The 12,149-nt window shown below is 36.5% G+C and overlaps 1 protein-coding gene across 1 annotated transcript in view; it reads right to left on the bottom strand.

Moving 5' to 3' along the window:
* LOC121415809 overlaps positions 1–11,311 on the bottom strand; it is a 43,568-nt gene extending 32,257 nt beyond the window's left edge. The window contains exon 1 of the mRNA XM_041609139.1: positions 11,270–11,311. The gene's annotated coding sequence lies outside the window, so the exon portion shown is untranslated. The remainder of the gene's footprint in view (positions 1–11,269) is intronic.
* Between the last annotated feature and the right edge of the window lie 838 nt (positions 11,312–12,149).

Genomic DNA, 12,149 nt, shown 5'->3' with positions numbered 1-12,149 from the left:
TCGTGGATTCAAGCTCACAGACAAGATTATAGGATGGAAAATTAAAAATTAAGTTACATTATATAGGCCTCATTAATGTTTGGATGAAAAAGCAAAAAGAAAAGTATTTAAATGGGGAATTAAGCAAGTGGGTCTTCTTTTGAATGGTTTGCTTAAAGGAGAAAATGGTTTGATTCCGGGCATGGATTTTGCCTTTGTTCCGATGACAAAGGGTGGCGGGACTAAATATAGCTGTCAAACAAACAAACTGATGATGATGCAACAGCAAAAAAGAGGAGAGTATGTTCATCAATGAGAGTAGTAATTAAATCATCATGGCATCATCCACTACGACGGAACACATCAAAAAGATATATTTTTCTCAAGTTTCAACCCGTACACGTTTGCAAATATTTCCGCTTTGAAGTATCAAAGTTATGGAAAAGGATGTGATCTTGGTCAGTTTTTTTTTATTTCTTAGAGATGGGCTATTATCTACATTTGATGTGAAACCAGCAGTGGATCAGGGGGTGCTTGGGGTAGGGTAGGGAACAGAAAAATGATAAATCTGCTTGACAGTGAGAGTCTTCATCAAGCTTAACCCTTTTATGCAAAATCCCAGATCCACGAGTGGGGAGGAAGCATGTTTATTTTTTTAAAATCTTCCTCCTATAATTTACAGCATGGTTTAACTATTATTTATACTCCTTGAGCAATACATGTGTAATCTCCTATTTGCAACCTTTCCCGATCGGTCCAAGACTTTGTCATTGATTATGCGTTATTCGGAATAAAATTATTTACTATGATGAAATACAAAGAATGATATGTGAGAGAATATAATGATAATAATCCTTGTTTACCCAGGGTAGCCACTTCAGCTTTTATGACCTGTTCCCCCAGTGGTATACCTGCATAACAAAATGTTATTTTCCTTCTCCGTTCTCAAACATCGAGCGCCTGACAAGAAATCAGAAGGTCCTATTTTTATCAAGTCTTTTGTATGACTCTGCCGTATGGCAAGTCGTTTTAACATTTAAGCCTATTTCTTAATATCAAGAATTCGATTTTTTTATATCAAGAATTCGATTTTTCGCTATCAAGAAATGAATATCAAGAATACGACCGAGTCATACCAAAGGCTTTGAAAAAATGGCACCTTCTGCCATTTTGTCAGGTGCTCGATCTCCAATAAAGTTACTGGAGGGCAAACTTAGGACTATGGATTCAAAACAAATATTTTTGACAAGTAGAAACATATATGATATAAAATGCAAACATGTGCTTTAAAAAGCATTGGAGAGCACCTTAATAACCGTAAGAAATGCACGATTAAGATTTTTTTCGACGCGCCTTGCGCGCAAAATTCGGTACTCTTATTTGGAATCTGGACATTCTGGATTCTTTTTTTCTTTCTACTTTATCCATCTCCCCCATTCGGAACATGGATCGACGACCCAGTAGCTAACCTGGGTTAATAACACTTCTTAATTATTAATATTGTTTTTTTTTTCATCATCATCATCATCATCATCACCATCATCATCATCGTCATCATCATCAGTGTACGGAAGGAGAAGGCAAGCCTGTCGAGACTTCTGGTCGTTTATCATTATTATTATCATTTTTTATACTATTAATATTATTATAAATTATTATTATCATTTTTATTATTATCATTATTTTCATTATTACCTTAAATCATAACATTGCCGTCATCAATTGCCATTTGAAGAAATAAATGATTCAAGATTTTCAAGGATGACATAAGCATTTACTTTACGCAACAGGGCTCCGATATCGACAAGGCTGCATGCGTAACATGCAATGAAAACGTGGACATAGTAAATGTGGTTGGCGTGCCTGGGGTTATAAAGCTAACTGCGCAAATAATATCGAGTCTGATTGCAAAACGTAACAAAGAAGGTGGTAAATAAATATGTATGGGGATGAAATGGTTGCTAAAAACACGAATAAACAGGAGACAATAGTCACCTTGAATAAGACGAGTTTAAACAATTGGTGTAAGTCTCAGATATCATTATACATGTTTGCTGACAACCTATCTGTATAATAGCGACGACACGTAACGCCTATAAGCAACAATATTGAGGTTGTCGGAATTATTTTGGTATTTTATCCATACAAATTTGTATTACTTTTTCATCGGCGTTTGATACAATGCATTGAGCAAATTTAGTAAACATACATAAAAGAAGGAGTATACATTCAATTATAATGTCTGTAAAATTTTCATCACATAGAAAGAGAGAGAAAACAATGATAACTCATTGTTTTCTCTCAAACTTATACTGTATAATTAGAGATAAAGTGCATCATTTTTTTACATTTTTTTACTCAATGATAACTCATTGTTTTCTCTCAAACTTATACTGTATAATTAGAGATAAAGTGCATAATTTTTTTACAACCATGACTTAGAAGATTAATTCCAATTCCCCCCCAAGAAAAAAAAAAATTCAAATCAGATGTACGCGTGACCTGTTCAAGGCATCTTTGTTGTACAAAATATTTGTAAAAACTATTGAAAATATGGAAATAACAACAAAGGCCTATACATAGAAATATGCAACTTATTTTGTCATCATATTTATCTACTTTGTTTTCCCTTATGCATCCATATTCCCTATAATCACAAATTATGCGAAAAAATTCGACAGACATATTTGCTAATTTAATCAGGGATGAAAAGGAAGAAAGTATTAAGAAATTAAGCGATATAAAAAAAGAAAACCCAATGCCCTTCTACATGAATTGCAGCTTTTAGTATTCTTTGACTACGGATATATGTAGCACAATAAAGACCCAATTAGAATTTCCTCAAATATTTTTTTGGGGGGAGTTAATTTTCGTCTACATACACTTTCATGGAGTTATAATGGTTACCACTGCAATGCTTTTATATCGTAACGACCATTATCATCCAAATCATTACTTCTACCACCACCACATCCACCAACATTATTATCATCACCATCAGCTGCATAGAGGTAGCATTATTATCTCCATCATCACCACAATACCACGATCGACACCACCAACATCACCAAGACCAACACCGTCGTTATTATCGCATAATTCCGAAGGTTCGGATATTCCAAAGGTTCGTTATTCCGAAGGTTCGTTAGTCCGAAAACGAAATGAGGTTCGTAATTTCGAAGGTTCGTTAGTCCGAAAACGATATGATTAACGAACCTTATTTCGTTTTCGGACTAACGAACCTTCGGAACAACGAACCTTATTTCGTTCTCGGATGAACGGACCTTCGGAACATCGAACCTTCGGAATAACGCCACAAATGTTCGGAAAAACGAACCCTTTTACGTTTTCGGATTAACGAACATCGAGGTATAGGTAATTTACGTGTTTCGGAATTACGAACCTTCGGAATAAAGAACCTTCGAAATTACGAACTTTCGGAATTACGAAGTGTAACCGTTATTATTATACTATGAATAACCTTCCAATTCATGATAAACTAACAAAAAGGATTGGTAAAAGTGTCCATCCTGTTGGTGAATAAGGGACCGACCAAAAAGAATGGTCAATGTCAACCAAAATTATGGAAGGTCTGACCAATTATTGGTTGATTTTGACCAGTATTATCGGTCGTACACATATTCAGCAACACATTCATTACTATCAATTTTAAGAGTTACGGTGTAATTATGTTTAACATCAGCATCATCTCCTGAAACCATTATTATAAACTAAATCATCATCATGATAAGTATCTTCAATATCACAACTACCACCTTCACCACTTCATCATTTTCACAACCATCATCATCATCATCGTCGTCTTCTTTGTCGTCGTCGCCGTCTCGACAATGCCATCGTTGATGACCTCATCATGATAAAAATTATCGCTTCCTATCCACTATCACTACCACCCTTACACACGCACACACACACACCCTCACATACCCCCACCAACATGCACACCCGCTCCCTCCCCACACACGCACTATGAGAGCCTACCCCTCCCCCTCTCTTTCATGTCTAATTCTCCTGTCCCACAATTTCTTCAACGTTGCCTCTAAGTAATTTAGTTTATCCCATTTGGAATTATTATCAGTGCAGAAAAAGCCTGTATTGTTTTCATTATGAAACAGCTTTTATGGTTCATGTTATGTTTTATAAGAACTGGCTTTTGAATAAACGTCGATTTGAAGTGATCAATGTTTTCGTAATGATTGGATTTTAATGTACGCTTTCACATATATTAGACTCAAAGAATGTCTCGAAAAAAATATATATGATGCTCCCTCAAGTAAAGTATTCTATTGCTTTATTTTCATCACCCATTTTTTCTTTAATCTAATGGTCTGTATTTTCAGTAGATATAAATTGATATATTTTGTGCAAACGTCCCTTTCTTGACAACATGCAGAAGACCAATCCTGCCACTTTGTTCATTCAAAGTTTAAGAGCCCTTCCATTCGTTCGCATTGAATATAAGCTCACACTAAATGCAAATATTGTTGATGTTTTTTATTTAATATCTCCTTAGCAACGAATAACATACTTTCTCTATTGTGACGTGTCTTCCGGTGTGTGCTTGTAACAGTGGAGACCGCGTACCATCAGCCCTTGCTTCCGCTCCCCTACACTTAGGCTATATTAGCTTCGCCTTGGTACAAAGAGAAATCGACCAATGCCTGTCCTTTCCCGATAATTGTTGAAATACAAGATAAAAAATAATAATGATATGACTTTGACGCAAATGGTAATCAATTTTTAGTTCTCGTTGTTACCAAGGTGATCAATGTGATCAATACACTGTGGATCTTTTTTTTAAATGAGAGCAGGTGCGATTAGTAAATTGTACTTTATATTGCTCCCATACAGTGTTTCACACCTCACATAAAAAAGATAAATTCACCCAAATACCACATAAAGGGACATTCATTATGTTTATCATATTGAAAAAGACGAAATGTTTCAAACGTTCTTTTTCGTATTCATGAGAGAACGAGAATATACAGAGATATTAAGGGACAGTTCGTCATGATTTGCCCTTTAAGTTTGAATTGTTCAAATAGTAAATCTTTCTTTGCTACATTAGGGGGATTTCATTTTCAATAAACAAATCAATACATTTCAATTTTAAAGAAAGCTGTTTCTTAAATCCTACAAAAAGATAAAGAAATATCCCCAAGTTACTAAAATATGCATGTACAGTATTGAGCTATAAGGTAGGTCAAAGTAAAATGAGATTTCACTCAAATTTTATCATTCGTCGAATATACCGTGCAAAGCAATAGAGCATGGGATAATATTCCTCTTCCCTACACTTACTCCATCCTATTTTTATGTAATAAATATGCCCTTGATGTGCATCATCTCTCAATTAAGTTCAAGTTCATTGTTTATATGCAATCTATCACCAGGCGCGCCGCAACACTTTCATTTTTTTTTTTTTTTTGGGGGGGGGGGCAAAATCCGAAGGGGGCACAATATTTTTTAAAAGCGTGAGATACGGAAGCGATCGAGCGGGAGAGGGTGTGTGACCCCCCACGGTAAGAACTTTGTGTAAAAATTGAGTGTAAAAGTTGCGTTTCTATGAGCATTCAAAAATAAATTTCTTGAGAGTTCTTTTTGCTCCTTCTGTTTCCTCTCTTCTGACCCAGACTGGTGTTTCTTCATGATCAGGTGCGGCAGTTCCAGCAAATTACGAGCCTGATTGCAAACTCAATTGTTTCAAACCAATGTAATATAGGCCTTTTAAAGACTTTAAGATGACAAACATGACCGTACGCAGCCGGGGGCCACCGATCGAGAGGGCAAAATTCACCAAAAGTGTGCACGAAATCTTTCAATTTTATTCTAGAAAATGCAAAAGCTCCCCCATCACCATGGGCGAAAATCCCAGGGGGGACAGGGGGACGCGTCCCCCTACCATTTTGGAAAGGGGGTACATAATATCAAATGCCCCCTACTATTTTGTGCTCTTTTATTATGGAAAAAATACACAATTTAAAATCGAAATTATACACATGTATCCTCGAATTTCGAAATATATACATGTATAAACAGATAGTTTTTGTTAAGAACTTGGTTAGGAAAAGAAAAGGCATACCAGCCCAACTATTCTCGAATTCGCATCTAGCCCTATATGCCAGCCAAATAGTGATGACATTGATGACATCGATGGCCATTGTCAATTTCATAACTAATAAAAATAACGAAAAAAGAAAATCGCCTCTGGATACTTCTAAGTAAATTTAGTGCATAGACGGTGAGACGAGAATGTTCCATAACCAGTAAAATCATACCTTTGTTAAGCCAATTCACTTTCCCTTTATTCCAAATTTACTTGGAATATAAGAATATTTTCATTGTTTGCGTACTCAGTATAAAGAATAGTTTTCATGAGTTATGATTAATCCTTCACAGTGAACTTTAACTATGTTTAATCCCCCAAATTTGTTTTTAAACGAGACTTATATTCCATTTTTAACAAAATTTCTGCCGTCGGAGGGGTCATCATAGGTAGATCAAGGGGGCGAAGCGGCGGAAGGTGAGGCGAAAAATAAGAAGATAGGACAGGGAAGAAAGTTGAATGATGGAAGGGAGGGGAATAATTTGGAAAAAAGAAAACTTTCAGGTCATAGTATAAAAACGAAAAAAATAGCCCGCAGCCATCTCTTTATTTCAAAACGTGCTTGATTTTTTTTCACTTTTTAGATCGAAATATATAAAATCAAATCATTTATCTAAGAAGATATCCATCTTTTTCATAATTTGTAGGTTTAGATATTAAAAAAAAATTAGCTTGCCATTCGGTTTTAGTCTGAAATGTATTCATTAAAAGGTTAAATGTTATCACACTGTAATAAGATGGAAAAGGGGCTTATCAAAGGTATGTTTCACTGAGGAACTATTCGTCAAAAGACGCGAGGCTTACTATGATAATGTAATTGCCCCGTCAGGGGCAAATTTTTCTCATTTTTGACAATGGAAATGACAATTTTTAGGCAGAAAAGTGCCTTCATCGTTTACTTTTGTCCTTAAATAATTTATCATTTTTCTACTTTCAGGGGGGCACATGGGGGGGGGGGCAAAATCTCGTTTTGCCCCCCAAAAAATTTATTTGGGGGGCAAGTGCCCCCCTGCCTCCCCCCGCTTCCGCCGCCCTTGTCTATCACCGTGGACATCGTCAGTACCGGAAAGTATATAGGCTGACCGTTAGTGGTCTCTTCTCTCTTTATACAAAAAAATGATGACAATTTAAAGCTTCCGCGCGAACCAGAATTCAGAGTTTGGTCGAACTTGAGAGGAAGCAGGCGGTTTTCATTGTTATACACACTCTTTTTTTCATCTCCTTTCTTCCTTTGGTTCCATCGTGTCTTCGTGCCATTCTTTTTTTTTTGTTCCTAGAAAAGCATAATTACGTGGAGTTGGTGCCCCCTTTCTTAAATAATGTAGCGCCATGCCACTTCTCTCCTGGAAGGAACCAATGTTAACAAGCTTTATGTTCACTGTTATGCGTATAAGCAGTCTATCGAGAAACGGTATACTAAGCATTTTAATTTTCAAATTGCACATTTCGAAAAAGTGCGAGATATGGCATAAAAGAAGATGATATAATTTCTGTCCTTAAATGGATGTAGAATAAGCCAGAGATGGTCCCCAAACTCCCATTTCCACGTATTTAGGTGGGCACAATTAACATGAGATGAAAAAATAGAAAAAAGAAAGAAAATCCATATTTTCTAGTTCGAAAGAGAAATCTAAAATAGAAATACTCCATGCCCCAATTAATCCTGAGCTCGGCAGACGCTGTCCAGCGCTAGATTGACATTGCTCTATCCCTTAAATTAGCGCTTCTCAATTTTTTTTTTTACCTGAGGATCAGTTTGAGTCTCATATTTTTTTTCGAGGCCCACCTACCAAAATTTCAAGAAAGCGATATGACTACTTGTCTCGACTCAAAGATACACAATGATTATAATGAGCATAACTTTATGATCTTCTCCTGGGAATTCAATCCAGCCGTTTCCTCTCGAAATACTCTATTGGGCTTTCTTGCACTCTTCGGATGTTTTGTGTTTAGGTGTCTCTGAACACACCTAAAGCTTTCATGGTTTAAGCGCATCATTTGACAATACTTTAGCACATTCGACACACATGATGAATCAAAATTTAATGTATTCAGGGCCATATTTTCGTACAGTTACATTCTGAGACTTTTCAGCAGTAGATTTGTTTCCTCATCACACTTTAGCTTTGAAAAATGATCCATTCTGATGAAAACATGTTTCGTAAAATTTTAACATATTAAGTTCTGAGGCATATATTCCAAATAAAGGTAAGGTTCACATCAAAGTTAGATCGAAATCATCACACAATATGCATATACACGTAGACCGATCGAACATATCATTTTTGGACAGGTCTGTGAAAAATATCAAAGTTTTTCCCCTTTTTGTTTCTTCTACTGGAGCTTCTTTCGGCCCACCGGTTGATAAGCACTGCCTTAAATCACTGAACGTCAAATATGGTATAACAGGAAATTTATTTTTTATGCCTTTTTGGTCTGACGCGGACGGGGCTTGATCATCCGACCATCCGATTGTGAGACGGGCAGTTTACCAACTGATCCATCGCATCGGTTGCATCAATTTCATGATTTCAACAACATAATATTGTATCAGCCTATATGATATCAGAAAGAATTTATTTTTATTAGGATCTAAAACCCACAAATGTTCAAAATGCACACAAAAAAACAAACGTAAACACAGAAATCAATTAATGGTCTGCATAACACCGCACTAAAAATCTGGCAACTTAATTTAAGATGTTGTTTCGCCAACTAACATCATTCGATTCCTTGATAAGTCTAAACAAAAAATAGCTTCGAACATTGTTGAATGGCATAAAGTGATGACCTAAATCGATTGAAATTCTCTAGCAACAATTAGAATACATTACGAATAAAAATGAACTCACTTACGATGGTGTGTGATTCCACAGTTCTTACAGAACGAGGTTCATTTATCACCGAGCAAATGTAAATCCGAGAAGGTGTATAAATGCAGACCTATGCCCGGCTCGAGTGAAAGCAAAAGTGGTCGGGAGATGGACACTTATTAAAAATCCATTATTTGACATCAAGCCGTGACGTAACAGATTATCTGTCCAACCAAATGCGCTTATAGAGACCTGTTACACTCAACTGATTCCATATCGCTTGCAGGTTTAGGTATTATTATTTGCATATCGCATAATGTGCATGAGGGGGTTCGATCAATAATGAAGAATATGTATATGAATTTGTTTACTGTGCCTACTGGGAGTTGGGAGGAGAAACTCCCTGGTGTCCGACAAAATATGGTCGCGTGTAACATGATGCGCTTATCGGATCTTTTTTGGAAAGAGTTTTTGACCATGGGCATAGGCGGCGGAAGCGGGGGGGGGGGGGGGGGGGGGGGGGAGGGGACGTGTCCCCCCTAAATTTTAGGTTAGGGGGACGGACCCCCCCTAATTTTTTATCTTTTTATTTTTTCTTATTTTTGCTTGTCAATTTTTTTCCTGCGTCCCCCCCTAAATTCACGTGCACCCCCCATGAAACGTGTGTTGTCCCCCCTAAAATTTAGGTTGATGACCTTTTTTTTTTTGCTTGTCAAAAAAATTTATTTAGGTTGATAACCATTTTTGGGGGCGCTTGTTCAATTTTTTACCTGTGTCCATCCCAAAATTCAGGTGGACACCCCCTAAATTTTTTGGCTTCCGCCGCCAATGATACCTTCATTTTTGAGGGAAAACGTTTTGTTTTCAAAGAGTCGTTCCAAGGTCTCTGCTTTTGACGTGTATTGTTCTTTTTTGGATTGAGGGCAACTTTTTCAGGAGAAAGTTTTTGGTTATAAAATTATTTCTGGATTAAATAGGCCTGAATTATTGATATAGATAGTAGGCATGAATTGAGATCTCGTATAAAACGTTGGGAGTTTGACAAATTGAGATGCGTCGGTTCACTCTGTAAATCTGGGCAAAAATTATTCGTTGGTATAGAAAGTGTATTTTAGGACAGATACCCGGAAAATGGAAATCCATCAAAACGAAAAATTCCTTGAATAATGCATGTAAGTAAAAGATGGAAATTATAAATAATCAAGGAAAAAATAACGAACTTAACAGAATCCTCCAGTATTAGTCTATCCATTAACAATGACAATCTTAGTCTGCATAATCATATTTGTGTATATTAATATCTTTATAATTGCCTTTCATAATCGTCATAGCTTCTGAAATGTCAATACACATCTTTTTATGATTTTGACAGCAAAATATCCCTCTGGGAACCACTCAAACGAAACTGGGTTAAATTTGAACTGAAAAGATAATCACCTGGAATTTAATATATATTTTTCCCCACGGATCCTTTATTGCAGATATGCAATAATGTCCATTATATCAAGTAATAATAAAAATGGTGATTTTGTGTGCTTCAAGGGGGTCAAATCACTATTATTAATAGAGTTTCCGCATCAACTATGACAAATAAATGCACGGGCCCATTCACAAGCATATAATAAAGTTACTATTGTCCCTAGACAATTAGGCCGATGAAATGCTTGGGAAGGTCTGATGCTGGATAAGCATCTGATAATAATTGTTCTTGGAACCTAGAAAATGTAGAGAGACGATTCAAGGGAAGTTTGAAGTTTAGAAAATTGAACTACAAAAACAAAGTTCCATTTAACACAATCGACATAAATTTGCCATATTTTGGTTGTCGTGCAATCAAAAACACTGAAATAAAAAAATGTATTTACATGTATCATGCATGTCGTATATCGTAAAAATACAGTTGCCTGGGGCGTTGCTCGTTAACGCCATGACTTCCAATTGTTTCTGTTTTTTTCATACGATGAATTAATAAATGAAAGGTGGAATGATGCATTGCATCATTGGTTAGCTCGTTTGGACACAACACCGTCCGCATTATTGAATTCGAATTTCTAAATTTTATAAGCCTGTTACCTTGCAATATTTCATCCAATCACATTATTTTTAATTTGATGGGAGTCTGTGCCAACGATTTCATTTATTAAAAGCCATATAGGGTAAGGTTGTGTTAGATATCCTGATTAATAGATAGTATGAGTACGAGATTTGAATATGACATGAAAACGACATTTAAGGAATTATTGTTTCATGCATGAGTATTCCTCTATAATAGATTTTTAATTATCCTTGTTAGATCGTAATGTAATGATCTCACAAAAGTATAAACTAAATATTGACAACTTCTTATTACCTTGTGTAACAGCAACGATGCCCTGTGTACACGAACCTGTCCAGTCAATAGACTAACGGTAAAGGCCAATCAAGATCGTGGTTTCATGAACATGTTTCCCCCTTCCCCCCTGTAAACCAATCAGGTTTATTGATTGACGCTTTCAATAACTGATTGTAAATCTGTGCATTGTGGGGGTCCTTGCAGGTTACGCAATGTAGGTCAGCATCGTCCTTTCACCTGCGCTCAATCCGGACAGCGTCGTCCGTTGCCACGGTGATGGTCATTATATTTGTTTAGCTGAGGTTTCGTGCCACCGAATGGCAGGAACAGATTGTTATAGGAGGGGGTTTCGGGGAGAAATACAATAAAGCATTATGATGTGTATCCTACGTTTGTGTAGTAACCATAATATGCGGTCGATAGCGCGTTATCTTTTTTTAAATACCATCCAATATTCATCAATGTAATTTGTACATCATTGAAAATCTCCATTCATTGATTACAAATGAATTAGAGTGCAACTTTGCAAGTACAGTAAGTGGTCACTAAGACTGGCAAGGCTAATATTTAACCGGGGGCTCCCATCCCCCTAAAAATTGGGAAGGGGGTACAAATGTGTGCTTCAATACCCCCATTATCTATTGATAAAAACCTTGAATAATTGTGAAATGTAGAATTATGCTAAAATAAAAGTTAAGAGAGAGAGAGAGTGTGATGGTGCTGATCTTTATCTATGAAGGATTACACTCATACAGAAGAAGAGAAGGAGGAAAGAGTGTATGCGTGTGTATGTGTGAGTGAGAGAGAGAGAGAGGGGGGGGTCGGGGGGAGAGAGGGTGGGGGTAAAGATGAGAAAGGGAGAGCAGACTGCGCACAGGGAAAATAATCTAAAAGCCCC

The sequence above is a fragment of the Lytechinus variegatus genome, chromosome 5 (genome assembly GCF_018143015.1).
Source record: "Lytechinus variegatus isolate NC3 chromosome 5, Lvar_3.0, whole genome shotgun sequence".
Lineage (NCBI taxonomy): Eukaryota > Metazoa > Echinodermata > Echinoidea > Temnopleuroida > Toxopneustidae > Lytechinus > Lytechinus variegatus.
Note: the sequence above shows the minus strand (reverse complement) of the source record. Positions and strands in the feature narration are given on the sequence as shown.